The sequence below is a fragment of the Rutidosis leptorrhynchoides genome, chromosome 5 (genome assembly GCF_046630445.1).
Source record: "Rutidosis leptorrhynchoides isolate AG116_Rl617_1_P2 chromosome 5, CSIRO_AGI_Rlap_v1, whole genome shotgun sequence".
NCBI classification, from domain to species: domain Eukaryota; kingdom Viridiplantae; phylum Streptophyta; class Magnoliopsida; order Asterales; family Asteraceae; genus Rutidosis; species Rutidosis leptorrhynchoides.
Genome location: NC_092337.1, coordinates 137,091,552 through 137,105,772, shown reverse-complemented (window position 1 = coordinate 137,105,772; position 14,221 = coordinate 137,091,552). Strand labels below are relative to the sequence as shown.

Sequence of the window (14,221 nt, the reverse complement as noted above, 5' to 3'; positions counted from 1 at the left end):
AGATAGAAACTGTTGAAAAGTGGGAAACCCCGAAAACTCCGAAACATATACGCCAGTTTTTAGGACTAGCTGGTTACTACAGAAGGTTCATCCAAGACTTTTCCAGAATAGCAAAACCCTTGACTGTATTAACGCATAAAGGGAAGAAATTTGAATGGAAAGATGAACAAGAGAAAGCGTTTCAGTTATTGAAGAAAAAGCTAACTACGGCACCTATATTGTCATTGCCAGAAGGGAATGATGATTTTTTGATTTATTGTGACGCATCAAAGCAAGGTCTCGGTTGTGTATTAATCCAACGAACGAAGGTGATTGCTTATGCGTCTAGACAATTGAAGATTCACGAACAAAATTATACGACGCATGATTTGGAATTAGGCGCGGTTGTTTTTGCATTAAAGACTTGGAGGCACTACTTATATGGGGTCAAAAGTATTATATATACCGACCACAAAAATCTTCAACACATATTTAATCAGAAACAACTGAATATGAGGCAGCGTAGGTGGATTGAATTATTGAATGATTACGACTTTGAGATTCGTTACCACCCGGGGAAGGCAAATGTGGTAGCCGATGCCTTGAGCAGGAAGGACAGAGAACCCATTCGAGTAAAATCTATGAATATAATGATTCATAATAACCTTACTACTCAAATAAAGGAGGCGCAACAAGGAGTATTAAAAGAGGGAAATTTAAAGGATGAAATACCCAAAGGATCGGAGAAGCATCTTAATATTCGGGAAGACGGAACCCGGTATAGGGCTGAAAGGATTTGGGTACCAAAATTTGGAGATATGAGAGAAATGGTACTTAGAGAAGCTCATAAAACCAGATACTCAATACATCCTGGAATGGGGAAGATGTACAAGGATCTCAAGAAATATTTTTGGTGGCCGGGTATGAAAGCCGATGTTGCTAAATACGTAGGAGAATGTTTGTCGTGTTCTAAGGTCAAAGCTGAGCATCAGAAACTATCAGGTCTACTTCAACAACCCGAAATCCCGGAATGGAAATGGGAAAACATTACCATGGATTTCATCACTAAATTGCCAAGGACTGCAAGTGGTTTTGATACTATTTGGGTAATAGTTGATCGTCTCACCAAATCAGCACACTTCCTGCCAATAAGAGAAGATGACAAGATGGAGAAGTTAGCACGACTGTATTTGAAGGAAGTCGTCTCCAGACATGGAATACCAATCTCTATTATCTCTGATAGGGATGGCAGATTTATTTCAAGATTCTGGCAGACATTACAGCAAGCATTAGGAACTCGTCTAGACATGAGTACTGCCTATCATCCACAAACTGATGGGCAGAGCGAAAGGACGATACAAACGCTTGAAGACATGCTACGAGCATGTGTTATTGATTTCGGAAACAGTTGGGATCGACATCTACCGTTAGCAGAATTTTCCTACAACAACAGCTACCATTCAAGCATTGAGATGGCGCCGTTTGAAGCACTTTATGGTAGAAAGTGCAGGTCTCCGATTTTTTGGAGTGAAGTGGGGGATAGACAGATTACGGGTCCGGAGATTATACAAGAAACTACCGAGAAGATCATCCAAATTCAACAACGGTTGAAAACCGCCCAAAGTCGACAAAAGAGCTACGCTGACATTAAAAGAAAAGATATAGAATTTGAAATTGGAGAGATGGTCATGCTCAAAGTTGCACCTTGGAAAGGCGTTGTTCGATTTGGTAAACGAGGGAAATTAAATCCAAGGTATATTGGACCATTCAAGATTATTGATCGTGTCGGACCAGTAGCTTACCGACTTGAGTTACCTCAACAACTCGCAGCTGTACATAACACTTTTCACGTCTCGAATTTGAAGAAATGTTTTGCTAAAGAAGATCTCACTATTCCGTTAGATGAAATCCAAATCAACGAAAAACTTCAATTCATCGAAGAACCCGTCGAAATAATGGATCGTGAGGTTAAAAGACTTAAGCAAAACAAGATACCTATTGTTAAGGTTCGATGGAATGCTCGTAGAGGACCCGAGTTCACCTGGGAGCGTGAAGATCAGATGAAGAAGAAATACCCGCATCTATTTCCAGAATATTCGTCAACACCTTCAACAGCTTAAAATTTCGGGACGAAATTTATTTAACGGGTAGGTACTGTAGTGACCCGAACTTTTCCATGTTTATATATATTAATTGAGATTGATATTTACATGATTAAATGTTTCCAACATGTTAAGTAATTAAACTTGTTAAGACTTGATTAATTGAAATATGTTTCATATAGACAATTGACCACCCAAGTTGACCGGTGATTCACGAACGTTAAAACTTGTAAAAACTATACAATGACATATATATGGTTATATATATAGTTAACATGTTTTTATTATAAGTATGTATCTCATTAGGTATTTTAACAATGAGTTATATACATAAAAATGAGACTATTAATTTAAGAAACTCGAAAACGATATATATAACGATTATCGTTATAACAACGTCTTACTAGGTACATATGAATCATATTAAGATATTGATACACTTGGTTAATTATGTTAAATGATAATTAAATATATTATTAAGTGTATTAACAATGAAATACATATGTAAAAATAAGACTACTAACTTAATGATTTCGAAACGAGACATATATGTAACGATTATCGTTGTAACGACATTTAACTGTATATACATCATACTAAGATATATTATATATCATAATATCATGATAATATAATAATTTAACATCTCATTTGTTATAATAAACAATGAGTTAACAACATTCAACAAGATCGTTAACCTAAAAGTTTCAAAACAACATTCGATTCATACATATAAAGCTATCTTATTCGAAGGTTTAAACTTGTAATCACTAGAACATAGTTTAGTTAATTCTAAACTTGTTCGCAAACAAAAGTTAATCCTTCTAACTTGACTTTTAAAATCAACTAAACACATGTTCTATATCTATATGATATGCTAACTTAATGATTTAAAACCTGGAAACACGAAAAATACCGTAAAACCGGATTTACGCCGTCGTAGTAACACCGCGGGCTGTTTTGGGTTAGTTAATTAAAAACTATGATAAACTTTGATTTAAAAGTTGTTATTCTGAGAAGATGATTTTTATTATGAACATGAAACTATATCCAAAAATTATGGTTAAACTCAAAGTGGAAGTATGTTTTCTAAAATGGTCATCTAGACGTCGTTCTTTCGACTGAAATGACTACCTTTACAAAAACGACTTGAAACTTATTTTTCCGACTATAAACCTATACTTTTTCTGTTTAGATTCATAAAATAGAGTTCAATATGAAACCATAGCAATTGGATTAACTCAAAACGGATTTAAAATGAAGAAGTTATGGGTAAAACAAGATTGGATAATTTTTCTCATTTTAGCTACGTGAAAATTGGTAACAAATCTATTCCAACCATAACTTAATCAACTTGTATTGTATATTATGTAATCTTGAGATACAATAGACACGTATACAATGTTTCGACCTATCATGTCGACACATCTATATATATTTCGGAACAACCATAGACACTTTATATGTGAATGTTGGAGTTAGCTATACAGGGTTGAGGTTGATTCCAAAATATATATAGTTTGAGTTGTGATCAATACTGAGATACGTATACACTGGGTCGTGGATTGATTCAAGATAATATTTATCGATTTATTTCTGTACATCTAATTGTGGACAACTAGTTGTAGGTTACTAACGAGGACAGCTGACTTAATAAACTTAAAACATCAAAATATATTAAAAGTGTTGTAAATATATTTGGAACATACTTTGATATATATGTATATATTGTTATAGGTTCGTGAATCAACCAGTGGCCAAGTATTACTTCCCGACGAAGTAAAAATCTGTGAAAGTGAGTTATAGTCCCACTTTTAAAATCTAATATTTTTGGGATGAGAATACATGCAGGTTTTATAAATGATTTACAAAATAGACACAAGTACGTGAAACTACATTCTATGGTTGAATTATCGAAATCGAATATGCCCCTTTATATTAAGTCTGGTAATCTAAGAATTAGGGAACAGACACCCTAATTGACGCGAATCCTAAAGATAGATCTATCAGGCCCAACAAGCCCCATCCAAAGTACCGGATGCTTTAGTACTTCAAAATTTATATCATATCCGAAGGGTGTCCCGGAATGATGGGGATATTCTTATATATGCATCTTGTTAATGTCGGTTACCAGGTGTTCACCATATGAATGATTTTTATCTCTATGTATGGGATGTGTATTGAAATATGAAATCTTGTGGTCTATTGTTACGATTTGATATATATAGGTTAAACCTATAACTCACCAACATTTTTGTTGACGTTTAAAGCATGTTTATTCTCAGGTGAATATTAAGAGCTTCCGCTGTTGTATACTAAAATAAGGACAAGATTTGGAGTCCATGTTTGTATGATATTGTGTAAAAACTGCATTCAAGAAACTGATTTCGATGTAACATATTTGTATTGTAAACCATTATGTAATGGTCGTGTGTAAACAGGATATTTTAGATTATCATTATTTGATAATCTACGTAAAGCTTTTTAAACCTTTATTTATGAAATAAAGGTTATGGTTTGTTTTAAAAATGAATGCAGTCTTTGAAAAACGTCTCATATAGAGGTCAAAACCTCGCAACGAAATCAATTAATATGGAACGTTTTTAATCAATAAGAACGGGACATTTCATATATATATATATATATATATATATATATATATATATATATATATATATATATATATATATATATATATATATATATATATATATATATACACTTAATATAGGTTCGTGAATCCGAGGTCAACCTTGCACTTGTTCAATGCCATCATATGCATAATTACTACGAAATACAGTATTATGAGTTCATTTGATTCCCTTTTACTCTTTACATTTTTGGGACTGAGAATACATGTGCTGTTTTTATAACTGTTTTACTAAATGCTTTTGAGATATATTTTTGAACTGAGAATACATGAACTGCTTTTATAAATGTTTGATGAAATAGACACAAGTATTCAAAACTACATTCTATGATAAAATTATTTTGATTCAGAGGTTCGATTACAATAAAGATTGTATTATCGACCATAGGTGAGAAATTTTTGCATTGCACGATGCATTAGCTTCCGAAATGGTTCGATTTATTAGCTACTATCGGTGAGAAAATTTTTGCATTGCACGATGCATTAGCTACCTTTTTAGCTACTATCGGTGAGAAATTTTTGCATTGCACGATGCATTAGCTACTGAAATGGTTCGATTTATTAGCTACTATCGGTGAGAAATTTTTGCATTGCACGATGCATTAGCTACCGTTTTAGCTACCTTCGGTGAGAAATTTTTTCATTGCACGATGCATTAGCTACCGTTGGTGAGATTGTGTTGTATTAGCTACCTCGGTGAGAAATTTTTGCATTGCATGATGCATTAGCTACCATTGGTGAGTTTGTGTTGTTTTAACTACCCTCGGTGAGAAATTTTTGCATTGCATGATGCATTAGCTACCGTTGGTGAGATTCTGGTATTCTTCATATGAATGATTTTACAGCAGTGAGTAGACCTGCATAGATTATTTCCTAAATATGAGTATCTTGTGGTCTATTATATTATTGAAAATGATTGATTATGATAAACTAATGAACTCACCAACCTTTTGGTTGACACTTTAAAGCATGTTTATTCTCAGGTATTAAAGAAATCTTCCGCTGTGCATTTGGTCATTTTAAAGATATTACTTGGAGTCATTCATGGCATATTTCAAAAGACGTTACATTTGAGTCGTTGAGTTCAACAAGATTATTATTAAGTCATTGATAGTTGAGATAATATGAAATGGTATGTATGGGTGTTAGCTTTCGATGTAATGAAAGTTTGTCTTTTAAAAACGAGTGCAATGTTTGTAAAATGTATTATTTAGAGGTTAAATACCTCGCAATGTAATCGTATGTTATTGTATTCGTCTTTATAGATTAGGACGGGTCGTCTCAATTTGGGGGTATTTGGTTGACTAATTTTGAAATGGGTCAAAATTAGGGTTTAGGTGTCAAATTGGGCATGATGGGTGTTTAACCCTTATGATTGGGTTTAATTGGCGTATTAGGACCATTCTCACTTGTGTTAGTGATTGTTGGTTAGTTTGGGCGTGGTTTGTGCTTGGAAGTGCATTTGGATCGAAATTGCACTAGTGGTGAATATGGGTTGGTTTGCAATCCACCCTAATTGTGTTGTTTGTTATGTGATAAATGGAATAGGTACGTTACATTGGCGATTACGGATTTTTGGTTTTGCATCCATCAAGATTTCAAGGTGAGTGTCAATATACTATGTGCATATGTATGTATAGGATGGGTGCGGGTTGGGTGAGGTGATCCTCGGCTATAGAGCTCACTTCAGGTATAGGTGGATTTGATGGACTTGTGTAATAGGTCCAATTGGCACGGTTGTGCGTTTTGGTTGACCACCTTTGGCGAGGTGCACACTTCGTGTGTACGTTATCACATGGACTTGTGATGTGGAGTTATATAATCCCAATGTAGTGGGATTGGTATTGAGTTGCGATTTGGATAACCCCGATGATGTGGGTTTATATAATCCCGATGGCGTGGGATTGGTATTGAGTTGCGGTTGAGTAACCCCGATGATGTCGGTTTTGATTTGGGAAGTGAATCATGTGTGGTGCGAATTCATGATGACGCATGTAGTTTCGGTAATCTTATTGAGGTAGTGGTCACGTGTGGTGCGGATTTACTAAGGCTCGTGTAGTTTCGGCAAACCTCGATGTTGTGGTGGTATTGAAGATAACAGTCGCATGTGGTGCGGATTTACTAAGGCTCGTGTAGTTCGGCTAATCTTCATTTTGGTATTTGGTATTTGGCTTTCGGTATTGGGTTAAGGGGTTAACCTTGGGTGGTTTACGCTTTGTTATATATATATATATATATATACATATATATTGTCGTATTGATTGTGTTGTAGCTAACCCTCCGGGTGTAGCTTGTTGGCGTTGTACATATCGTTGTTGGTGTACTTACGTCGTTGACATATTAGCTTGTTGTATAGCGATCGTACAGTATGCTTAAATTAGCTTGCCTTTATGCTTGGATGCTCCGGTATGTTCTATTTGATTATTATTGTGTAGTGTGTCCATTTTATGCATATATATATGTATGTAGTATATTCTCACTCACTAAGCATTAGCTTACCCTCTCGTTGTTTATATTTTTATAGATTCGCGTGGAGGTGGTGGCTCGGGTAAGCGTGGGAACTAGTGACTCGTGTAGGTTGCTTTAGAAGACGTGCTTTTGGATTGATTAGGATTGGGTAGCGTATCCCCAATCACCATGCTCGGTCTTTATTTTGTGTTAAACTCATGTGGTCAAAAATTATATTTTGCAATTCGATGGTTAAACGGGCCGATGTGGGCCCGGAGTCATAAAACGTGATTTTTGTAAAAACATGCTTAGAATACTTAACTTAATGTTGTATGATGATCTTTTAAATTTAAAAGGGTTGGGAAACGTGTTTTACGAACGTGCTTAAAAGGGAAGTGGAGAGGCCACTTTGGAGTGCCGCTCCACCATGGGGTGCACCACTCCATTTGCTGAATTTGGACTGTTTTAAAAAAAATTTTTTAAGTGTTTTCGGTTGGATAACGGGTTGGGTCATTACAAGTCATACTTTCAAGGTCTTCGACTCCGTGCGGGAAACCTAGTACCCGGAGAAGAACGTCGAAGATTGTATTAGGAGCGGTCTGGAGTTTGAAGTTCTCACTTTTGTATTCGGAACTCGTTTAATCTACCGGTACCTATATCCTTTGTCTTTGTATAATATCTTCCATTATTATGCTTTGTGATATTGTTGCCATGATTAGTAAGTAGTTATCTTTAGTGTATGCTGAGATGTAGTCAATTATAATGCCGCAATAATACTATGGTTTGTGTATGTTGTCAAGATGCTTTCTGATTATGCTTTAAACTCAATCACTTTTTCAAATAATAGAACATAGTTATTGGCTCTGTTATTGGGAAGTCGCGAACCCCGATTCAGAGTACACTATCTGTGTCACCCCTTGGTAAGAGAAGTCTATCGAATACAACATGAGTTTGACTGAGGCACACCAGTTGTAGTAAGTCCACCGAGCCTTAGATTCCGACTGAGGACTCTAGTGAAACATCTAACTAGACCCCTAGTACATTGTCGATCCTAGACCATACTGGTGTAGTCACCAAGCATATAAACTTCATACGTGCACACTGAAGCACAACGGTTGTTGTAAGCTTTACCTCTTCTAATTAAGGCCATGGAACCCGGTCAGTGCTGATTAGTACACTTCACCATAACGCGGTCTTAAGCATTGCACCCCGCTTGAGGGATTCTTAGTTAATTAAGGAACTGTTTGTTTAAACACATAAAGGATTGGACCGTTAGGATAACCGGACGTGTTCATGGAAGTCAAACCTGACTTGGCCATGGTGTTCTTTATGGTTGAACTCTTTTTAAGGGCTTAACTATCTTTTTAAATCCAATCATTAACGAAAGCATCGAAACACGTCAGGTCTCTCGGATATGGCACACCCTATATTCTATTATGCTTAAGAAAGTTTAGACCTTTGTGGAATGTTAATACATCATCCAACCGAGTCGCTCAATTGGATGAGCCGTGTGATAACCTAGAAAATTTCCGATTAAATTTAAACTAAACCTCGACTAATTCCGACGATTCACAAACAAATAATTTTAAATACTTATATATATATATATATATATATATATATATATATATATATATATATATATATATATATATATATATATAAACTTGAAATATAATTTAAAATACGATTTAATTATAATCAAATATGAAAAATCATATACAAGATAATATAGTTGTTATATTATTACTATTATTAATATTAATATTAATATTAATATTAATATCAGTATTTGTTATATTATTATTTGCAATATAATGAAATGTGATACATTTAAATTGTTATATTATTATTACTAGTATTATTAACATTTTATAATGATTATTATCATTATTATTAATTATAATTAAAAATTATGATTTTATTTTCATATTAATATTATTACTATTTTATATTTTTATCATCATTATTATTATTTGTTATTATTATTTGTACTATTATTATCATTATTAATTGTTATTAAACTAATTTATCATCATTTTTAAGTTTATTATTACTAGTATCTTATCAATATTATTATTATTATTATTATTATTATTATTATTATTATTATTATTATTATTATTATTATTATTATTATTAATATAATTATTATTATTTGTATTATTATTATTAATATATTTACTAAATATTAATATTAATTAAAAACAAAAAGAACGGACATAAACCAAAATACCTAAATTAGGTCAAACATTATCTGTATTTTTTTAGTCGATCATGATCTCTGCTTTATATTTTTATATATTTATTCGTGATTTTTATATGCTTTATTTTTTTATATATTTTATTTCTGTTTTGTTCTTGATCGTGATTATTAGTCGACACCCACATTCTTGCATTATAAATCAACGCAATTCAGTGTTATGGAGTACCAAACGATCTCACATTATCAATTATCAATTGAAACTGATACATTATTTATTTTAATTTTTTTAACCGTCATCACCTCTGTTCTTGGTTCATGATAGCAATAGCTCGAATTCGAATCAAATTCCAAAATCTGTTAATGCAGTCTTATTAGGAATCTTCCACTTAAACTTACTGTAAATTTACAGCTTTCAATTTCAATCATCGAGTTTAAATTTTCGAGTCAAAGTTTTTGAAACAAAAAGTCAACATTTCTTTTGTGATCGAATTCGAGTTCGTTGTTACAAATAAAGTTCAATTAATGATTTCAATAGTTTTTATGAGTGATTTAGGAAATGTTTCATGAAAGAACCAAATTCTAAACCGTCCTCAAAATCAAAATCACGAATTTTTTTCCTTTAAAAACAGCGACAGCAGCAGCTTTGCTATACCAATTTTTTAATTTTTTTTTGTTTTAATTAATTTAATTACCCACCAATTGTTTCTATTTCATTTGTAAATCCTAAACCAAATCCATGTCTTGTTGTTTTCTCTGGTCGAATTTGAGTTCTTGAAGAAGAAGAAGAAGAAAAAGGGAAGAAATAAAATACGGGTTATATATTTTGGGATATGATATTAAACAAAAAAATTAGTAGCAGCTGGATGGTTGTATGTTGCTTCGGGTGAGCGAGAGGTTACGGGTTCGAGCCCGGGCATGGGCATTTATTTTTTTTAAAGCCTATTACATTAAAGTAGCCCTTCTAATATTTATATTATTATTATTATTATTATTATTATTATTATTATTATTATTATTATTATTATTATTATTATTATTATATATTAAGTATTATGAATATTATTGTTATTATCATTATCATTATTGTTATAGTATCATCATTATTATAAGTATTATTAGTTATTTTTATTATTAATAATATTATTATTCTCATTAAAATTATTGATATTATTATTATTACTAATATTAAAGTTATTATTAACATTAATATTAAAAACATGGTTATAATTAAAAGTATCATTTTATCTTATCATTTTTATCAAAATTACCATCTTTATTTAAATTATTATTATTACTATCATTATTATCATTCTTATTATTAAAGGTATTAAAATTATTATTTGTATTAGATTATCACTTTTAATAAGATTTCTTTTACTATTAAAACTATCATTATAATTATCATTAATAGAATCATTAATATTATTATTATTATTATTGATATTAATATTATCATTATTATTATTTTTATCATTACCAATATTATTTTAGTATTATTATAATTACTATTTTAACAAAAAAATGATATATATATAAATATATTTACACGTAACATAATAAAATTATTATTTTTATCTATTTAGAATATATAAAATAAATATAAGAAACTTACATGTATATATATATATATATATATATATATATATATATATATATATATATATATATATATATATATATATATATAAACTTATTCGATTACGAGTATATGTGTTAATATATATACTTGATATAGGTTCGTGAATCCGAGGTCAACTCTACATTTGTACAGTGCCGTCATACACATATTTACTACAAACTATCGTATCGTATCGTGAGTTTCATCTGCTCCCTTTTTATATATATTTTTGGGCTGAGAATAAATGCAATATTTTTATAACGGATAGACACAAGTGCAAACTATTATGCGACCAACATGAGTACTTTTATTGTGTTGATATGTAACATGTTATTGTGTTCATATGAAACATGAAAAACCCTGCTTTGTAATATCATTAATTGCTAGATAATGAAGAGGCAAACGGAATTATTATAAATAGCACTATTGGGAGTAACGTCCAACACTGTTGACCTCAGGTCAATTGGTGGTATAATAATGATCTCGACAATTACATATGTATTGTCTCGGGGTAAAATCGTTTAGTTTTGATATTATACGCTCATGGCATACTTTTGATATATATGATATATCTTCTTTTATTAAATCTTGTGATCTATTACTGAAATCATTATTTATGACAAACCTATGAACTCACTCAACCTCGTGTTGACTTTTTAAAGCATGTTTATTCGCAGGTACTTAAATATTGCTTCCACTGTATATCTGCTGCTTTGATGATGATTTCTTGCCATGCTTGGAGTCTTCATGCATTACTTACCAATTCATTTAAAAACACTTAATGCTCTAAATACAATGTAATCTATTTATCTTCAGCTGGAAAACTCAAAATGTCTCATATAGAGTAGTTCTCGTTTATACAACTATGATTTGATATAATTAGTCACAAATACCCCATGCCCTATTTGGGGGTGTGACAGATTGGTATCAGAGCAGTGTTGTTGTAGAGAACCAGGATTGCATTTTAAGTGTGCCTTATACAATTAGGTACCTTAGCAATGTAGGACTACAACTTTCCTTGACTATAGTGCCTTTAATTGTTGCTTTTAATTGTTAACTGCTACACTATACCTTAGAAACTATGCTTATTAAAATCTTTAATCTTTCTTAGAATGCCCCCAATCTGAGAACTCTGTCCACTCTCCTAAGTACTCTCCAATTACGCCACCGCATTCAAATGCGACACTTGTTGATTCTGCCGACTCTGGCTGTAATCACTCACCAGTATATAAACCAACGAGTTCTTCTGAATGGGATGCTATTCAAAGCCTTCCTAACTATAGTAGTGACTTCTCAGGCTACGAGCCCGAAGAAGAGCGTATTGAGGAATCATCTGAAAACTTATCTCTAAAGAGAAAGCAAACCGAAACCGCTACTCCTAATGAACCCGGTCCATCAAAAAGGGCTAGCTCACCATTTTGTGAAAACATCACTCAGATAGAGGCGCGTCTAAATAACCTAGAGAACGAAAACAAAATCTTGAAAGAGATCATCATAGAATCCTTCAGAACTCAAACCTAAAGGCTAGAGGAACTTGTAAAGTATAACACAGAAAAAGTGATGGAGAAAGTGATGAAAATGAAGGCTGATGAAGAACGTGGTACTAGGTGGGGTAAACAGTCCATGGTTTATCTCAAAAACAACATGAAAGCTATGATAGAGAACGAGAAGGGTCGTATCACCAGTCTTTTTGCTATGACAGACTATCAACACAACGTTCTCAGCGGCAGGGTCTACAACTTTTACGACAACCTCGAGTACCTTCACGATAAATAAAAGGCTAAAAATGACAAGTTTGAGAAGCTCATGGAAGAGGTCAAGAAGCTTCTAGGTGACATGAAGGGGAGCTCCGATCCTAAGTAGGATATCTTAGCCTACTAGGAAATCCATGTTTTTTGTTTTCGTTATTAGTTCTGGCTTTAAGATTTCCTTTCTTGTAAGGGCTTTTGCCCTAAGTACTTTCTTTTCCAGTGTAATAAAGAAGTTTACCTCTACTCGTTTAATAATTAAGTTGAGTATGTTTATTTAAAATAACTCGTCTTAACTCATTGTAACTTTCTATGTGAACATACTTGTTTACTCGCTTCAAAGTATTGAATAAACCTTTATAACTTATTCATTAACTCAACCTATCTATGTTATTGAAGATAATGGTTCATTCACAAGCTCCTACTGCTACTCCAAACATTCACATACCTATATGCCTTATGCCTTTATGCATCGATTTTCGAACCGGAAAATGTAATTGAGTTATCGAGAATCTCAAAGACATCATAATGTCATCACTATTCATATTCATTACTTTTGAAAATCACAACATTTCTTCATCTACTGTTAGATCCATTGATGGATATATCTTACGCTTAAACACTTCAACTCTAAATTTTTGAAAACACCTCAGACCTATAACCAGCGAATTCAGATTCACTAACCTTGAGAATGCTAACGAAGCAGCAAAAGCTGTAGATAGTTTTAATAGCCAAAAGCTTGATAATAAAGAATGGTACATTGGAAAAGCTCAAAAGAAAATCTAGTACTGAAAAACGGATTAAGCAAACAATGAAGGAGGCTGTGGATAAATCACAAGAATTAAACCTAGATCCAAAGAATCTAGATAATTCGATTTCTGTTGGATATCACCGAAGATCTCTTTACGCATTCTGAATCCTTACAGAAATTTTTCCTCATTATCCTTCGAATTTAAATATTTTGGAAATTCTAAGATATCATTGTATTTTTCGTTATAAAATCTTCGATATTTCTGAAGATATATTCATAACGATTCTTGTCCGCAAGTAATTATCTCTTTGCGATATCTTTATTACATCATAAAGGAAACTGTTTTAGTTTCTATATTCTGTAGAATTCAAGTTTAAATTTTGAATGATTTGAAGTAGTGTTGGGAATTGAAGCATGAGTTAGTATAATATAATGACGTCAGGCCAACGTGATTATATTACAGTAAGTCATGCTAAATTTTTAATGGAAGATGATGATGAAATGTCCCGTTCTTATTGATTAAAAACGTTCCATATTAATTGATTTCGTTGCGAGGTTTTGACCTCTATATGAGACATTTTTCAAAGATTGCATTCATTTTTAAAACAAACCATAACCTTTATTTCATAGATAAAGGTTTTAAAAAGCTTTACGTAGATTATCAAATAATGATAATCTAAAATATCCTATTTACACACGACCATTACATAATGGTTTAC

At 32.3% G+C, this 14,221-nt stretch overlaps 1 long non-coding RNA gene across 2 annotated transcripts in view; it reads left to right on the top strand.

Annotated features, from left to right (window-relative positions):
• The window catches only part of LOC139847549 (uncharacterized), a 46,246-nt gene extending 40,319 nt beyond the window's left edge, over window positions 1-5,927 (top strand). The window contains exon 3 of one of the 2 annotated variants that reach the window (XR_011759572.1): window positions 5,715-5,927. This is a non-coding gene — a long non-coding RNA (uncharacterized lncRNA). The remainder of the gene's footprint in view (window positions 1-5,714) is intronic. The other variant, XR_011759574.1, reaches the window with a different exon arrangement.
• Window positions 5,928-14,221: the final 8,294 nt, after the last annotated feature.